This window comes from Peromyscus eremicus, chromosome 7 (genome assembly GCF_949786415.1).
Source record: "Peromyscus eremicus chromosome 7, PerEre_H2_v1, whole genome shotgun sequence".
Classification (NCBI taxonomy): domain Eukaryota; kingdom Metazoa; phylum Chordata; class Mammalia; order Rodentia; family Cricetidae; genus Peromyscus; species Peromyscus eremicus.
The window spans coordinates 111,992,372-111,998,253 of record NC_081422.1 but is presented as its reverse complement, the minus strand read 5'-3'; the positions used below and the strand labels follow the sequence as shown (position 1 = coordinate 111,998,253).

At 42.8% G+C, this 5,882-nt stretch overlaps 1 long non-coding RNA gene across 1 annotated transcript; it reads right to left on the bottom strand.

The window, feature by feature from the left end:
• Nucleotides 1–473: 473 nt before the first annotated feature.
• Nucleotides 474–4,201, bottom strand: LOC131914533 (uncharacterized). Its single transcript, XR_009380156.1, has 3 exons — nucleotides 4,085–4,201; nucleotides 1,464–1,560; nucleotides 474–889 (listed from the first exon to the last, which is right to left on the bottom strand). It is a non-coding gene; the product is annotated as an uncharacterized LOC131914533 (long non-coding RNA).
• Nucleotides 4,202–5,882: the final 1,681 nt, after the last annotated feature.

Below are 5,882 nucleotides of genomic sequence, written 5' to 3'. Positions count from 1 at the left end.
TGATTTCTGTCCTGTCATCTACAAAAGGAAGAGTGAAGTGGATAGCAGGCAGTTAGGACCTGTGTGTAACTGGATCATTACTAGAGAACGCATCTTTTCCAAATCCATTTGCCTCCGAGGCAGCAGCACTGTAAGGGTCTATGTTGGATAAGGTTCTTTTGTTAGCTGACAAAGGATGGTTCTTGGCTCTCTAGTGTGCACAACACACAAAAGTGGTTTTCCTTATCTGGAAACATCAAGAATCTCCATGCTTATACAAAACCAGCAATGGCTACAGGTACCAACCTTCTCACCAAGAAATCCAAAGAGGAAACTAATTTTAGCCTTCATCCTAGCTCTGAGGCTACTAGGACATGCAAATGAAGAAAGATAGAGCTGTTAGTGTTCTTAGGACAGAATTCAAGGAGGTAAAGTGCTGGCCACTATTATAGTAGCCTTCGATCTAGAAGCGTAAGCAATGAACACACACAATAAAATGTTTGTTAGTGTTATATTAGAGTGAATCACATAACCAGCAGCATAGGTGTGATATCTGCAACATGCCCGCCATTGTGCTTTCAATCCATTGTGCTTGCAATTCATAACTCAATGGTTTGTGCAAGACTGCAATGGATGTGGCATGTTCATGCTGCCTTCCCATCAGGTAATGGATGTGGCATGTTCATGCTGCCTTCCCATCAGGCAATGGATGTGCCATGTTCATGCTGCCTTCCCATCAGGCAATGGATGTGCCATGTTCATGCTGCCTTCCCATCAGGCAATGGATGTGCCATGCTCCGGCTGCCTTCCCATTAGGCAATGGGTGTTGCCTGTTCATGCTGCCTTCCCATGAGCTCCAGTGTATAACTCTTCCATAAAAGACCTCATTAGTTTCTGTCTCCAACATTTTCTGGATAAAAATAGAATTTTGAACACATCTAAGAAGACAAGTAAAAGGATTCAGGTTTAGTAGGCATGCAGTCCATGCTACAAGACTACTCCAGTGTTGAAAACTCCCTTTTCCATTTCCTCACCAATGATGATGCAGGAAGATGGAGAAGGGATCTATGGGAATCACTCTACTTTAGTGACTTCAGGTAGTGATTTTCCCCTAATTTTTTGAGGGTGGAAGGTCTGCTGTAAGAATTTTACTCAATGAATCATTTGGTTATGGTTCTAAAATCAGTCCACAAGCTATGTTTCTTCTTCATTATCATATATTCCATAAGCATTTATTGATACCTAAAGAGACTAGAAATAGCTATAGGTGCTTAACATATATTTATAAGCAAAACTAAAACTCTGGCCCATGTGAAACTTGCATCACGATGAAGCAGAGAGTAACAGAGTGCATTGGAAGGAGGCTAGCAATGGGGTAAACATTAATGGGGTAAGAATCACAAGTAGGAAACTGAGGGAGACATGGGTGTTATTACCACAAAAGACTCAGGCCATCCTAAGCAAATGAATGGCTGTCTACTCACTTAGTCAACTTGCTTTCTGACTTGCATGCTGCAGTTGCTGAGGCTTCTTGGATATCCTGACAGGTACCTTACTCTGTTAGCCACACAGAACAGCCACCTGACAAGATTCAAGGGACAGGTTAGATGTATCCAGTTGGATGAGCTTCCTGTACATTGATTTCTAGAAAGAAATGGTCAGCCTTTGACCAACTGGAAGAGGAGGCATACTTCCAAAAGATGACAACCCAGTTCAAGCTCCCACCTACAGAAAGAGCTGCTCTTTGAACAGAATATAATGTACTTCTTGGGATATCTTTGTTGCCAACCACCATCCCTTATCCCCAACCACAATCTATCACACCCTAACACCCGCCATCCTCAAATCCAGAATCCATGTCTCCTATGAGCTGACCTAAGGACAATGAGGGAAGTCCCCTGGAATAAGGCACAGGGGCAGAGTGACCATTGAATATACAGAGTTGTTTTTTCTTCTTTTAGAAACTGTCATATGGTGAGATGCTCATGGGTCTCAACGCTGTCACCTATTCAGTCAGTCCAGATGAACCAGAATCACCATTTCAGTTATATCATAGCTCCAGGCAAGAACATGTCACTCTCTTTATTCCCAGCTTCCAACAAGCTGCTTAGGCAGATGCTAAATGTGGTCCTCCCTGCCACGGTGGGTAGAGTGGCCTTTGTGTGGGTTAATTGAGCCCCCACTCCATTTAATAGGCTGTTGAAGTCTTATTGAAACAGAGCTAGTGCTGCAGGTTAAATACATTGCAGCGCTCTTGTTAATCCGCTCATTAACAAGGCTGGAAAGCTTGTTGGGAGCTGTGAGTTTGCATATATTAACAGGGAGATCTCCACCCAAGTGCTATCAATAAAACGACAAAGCAAGTTTGCAAATAGTGAACTAACGGCAATACCAGGCTAGATGCCTTAAAAATAAATAGATTAATAACTGGTAAATCTCATATTCATACCCAAGAAATAACAAGGGTGAGCTAGGAAGAGATGTCTGTGTATGGAGCAGACTTAATACAGAATCCAGACTGATGGTACCTTACTGGAGAGAGGAGAGTGTAGGCTTGAGCTAGGAAATGGCGTGAATGAGCTGAGGTTAGCCCATGATTGTACCCAAGACAGCATAGTGAGCCGCTTTTTATGAGGGAGTCAAACATAAAATAAAAGTCCACACTAGGTGGGACAGATAAAGGAGTGTAGGGTTGCCAGGTCCTCTAGGGAAACAGTGTCGGTCTGATCATTTTAGAAAGTATGTGGCACCAGAAGGGTTCTCCCAAGTAGAGAATGTCCAGTGCTAGCAGGGGTAGGGGGCAAGCGACCTGTGAAAGGGAGGGAGGGCTGCAAGTGTGTCCAGATGAAGGCTGCTCATCATCATCTGTTGGTGTGACACACAGGAGCCCTGACAGAGGAAGTGGCAGGAAGGTCTTTACAAATGAGTCCAACAAGGCTCACTGGCATGGCCCAAAGACAAGAGCTGCTACCAGCTGTCCTGACTCACAGCCACACATCTGATGCTCAGTTAAAACACACGCTCTGAGGTACTAGAAGCAAAACAGGGCTCTTGCAGCTTTTGAGTTTATTGGGTTGTGGTGCAGCTACATTTTAGCAGGGAAAAGACTTCCTGTATGCCAACTGGTCAAGTTGAAAGAGTTTGTATCCTCTACTAAAGTTGAAAAATAAATTTTGGTTGGTAATGCGCTCGCCTAGCATACATGAGGCCCTGGGTTTGATCCCTAGCAGAGCATACAACCAACTGGGGTCGTGGAAGCAAAAGGATCAGAAGTTCAAGGTCGTCATCAACCACGTAGTGAACTGGGGCTCAGCATAGGCTATATCACAAGACAAAACAGTTTCTGCTTTGTCCTAAAGTCACAGTCTTCAACGTAAGTTTTCACCTTTACACGACATCTTTGCTGATACTAGGTAATACATTTCATTTACTTTCCATGATAGCTTTACAGGCAAACTTCAATGGGGCTGTGTCATATAGTTTGGGGGTTTTTTGAAGGTTCCTTGCAAAAAGGCTTCACCTAGAAAGGGAACAGTAGAGGCCTTTTAAAATTGGTGGAATGATATATACAAGTAACACTAAATGTATCCCCCATGTGAGTTAGAATTGCTACTTACAGAAATGGTTGATGGTGCTGGGGATGGAACCCAGGACCTCACCCATGCTATGCATGTGCAGCTATACCAAGCTACATCCCCAGCCCTTCAGAAGTCTTAAAATAAGAGTAACTGCTGAGTGGTGGCGGCTCGTGCCTTTAATCCCAGCAGAGGTTGGGGGTGGGAGGGAATCTCTATGACTTCAAGGCCAGCCTGGTCTACATAGTGAGTTCCAGGATGTCCAGGGTTACATAGTAAGACCCTGTTTCAAAAGACCATAAATAAATAAATAAATAAATAAATGAGAATAACTACTGAATTCATCATTGGCTACTGAAGAATTCCTATGTTAGATTTTCTTTAAGTCAGTACCTGTGGTAGGCAAATGGATAAGAAGGAGTATCTAGATTCTCAAGACTCAGATAGGCAAGAGCACACAGTGAGATGAAGGCAGAGTGGGTTTGGAAAGACTTAAAGTGTGGCTTACATAGCAGGCATATCACTGTCACCTGGCAATTGATGAGGAATGCTGAGTCTCAGGTACATTCCAGATCCACTGCACTTGCCAGGATTCCCCAGTCTGGTGATGTGCACATCAAAGTCTGAGAAACTCTCCTCACAGACCATACTGCTAGAAAAGAGAGAATTTTGTTAAAGAAAAGGAAGTTAGTATGTCAAAGAAGTATCTGCACTCTCCTCTACATTATAGACCTGTTCACAATGGGGACGTGGAATCAATCTAAATGTCCATCAGCTGCTGGTAGATAAGGAAAATGTAACATACAAGAGAATACTATTTGTCACCCCAAAAGGAGCTTCTCTCATTGTGACAGTTGGGTGACCTTGGGGACCTTGTGCTAAGTGTCACATGACTTTACTCCTAGTGAGGCAGAGAAAGTCCATCTCTGGGTTACATTTCCCCCACCTCGGTTGAAATACCCAGCATGTATGACTAAATGAATCATAACTCAATAAAGGTGAGTTTTACAAAGGAACACTTAAACACAGATCTTTTTAAAAAGTTCATTGTAACCAAATCTCATATATTTTCATTAACCCATAGCTGTTATGAAGGCATCATAGAAAAAAATCAACAAAAAGTATATTGTTAGCATATGCTCTGTCTCTTTCTCTCTCTGTCTCTGTCTGTGTGTATGTGCATGTGCATGCATTCATGTGTAGCATACATTCTTATTTGTTCAGAATCAATGCTTATTATAGCATTTGAGCTCATAACAGAACCTCCTCCGCCCCCCACCCCCAGTTTACTTGAAGTTCATCATCAATGAACAGTTGTTTTTCCTGGTCTGTCTAAATATTTTTTATTCTAGCTTAGGCAGTCTTCAAGGTTGCACTAAAGACTTTTGGCCACTCTACAAAGTGCATCATTTCTGATTAAGTACCTGACATAAAAACGCCATCACTCAGCTCAGGTTCCAGTCCTCTAAGATATACATGCTCGACTTCTCTTTATGAAAATTGAGGTTTATTCTGGTCTACAGTCATATTCCCAGATTTGCAGAGCACTATTTGTACCAGTAGTTGTAAAAAAAAAACCCAAACACATGGAACTTTATAGCAAATAACAAACATGAGCCACGTTGAACGGAAGCGGAAAACTGGCTTGTTTTTTTTTTCTCTTCCTCATATCCTCAGCTCTTCTACGACTCTTTAGAAAACAAGACCTGTCAGGGAGTTTCCCTGGAGAAGTACCTTGCCATCTCACCACTCTTTAAGATAACTGTGGAATGGAAGAGGGAAATTCTGACCTAAGATTTCCCCAGTATTGTGTTGTCCCAGTTAAAACTGATCACATTTATCCAACACTACAGATGTGCTAATGTTATGCATTGTTAGCCACAGTTAATGCAATCAAGGGAACACCTCTCCCTCTCCTCCTCCCCCTCCCCCTCCCTCCCTCTCTCTCTCTCTCTCTCTCTCTCTCTCTCTCTCTCTCTCTGTTTGCATGTGTGCGCGAGTGTGGTGGACATGTGTGTGAGAACGGGAGAGCAGGAGAGGTTACTGTGGACTTCTGCCCCTTTAAGGAAAGACATGGGGATGCTGGGGTCAATTGGGCTGCTAACAGTTCCTGACAAAGCCTTTCTCAATATTCAATGAAAATTTGTGTTTGTGTGTGTGTGTAGAAAAAGAGACTAAAACACTTCTTAAAGTGGAAAACAAAACAAAACAAGACACCAAGGCCACAGGCAGCCGTGATGGCAGGATTTCTATTTGCTCTAACGTGTGGTCACAGACTGGGTTAGGAATATTCATAAAACTCCCAAGGTATTGTTTCAGCCTTGGGTT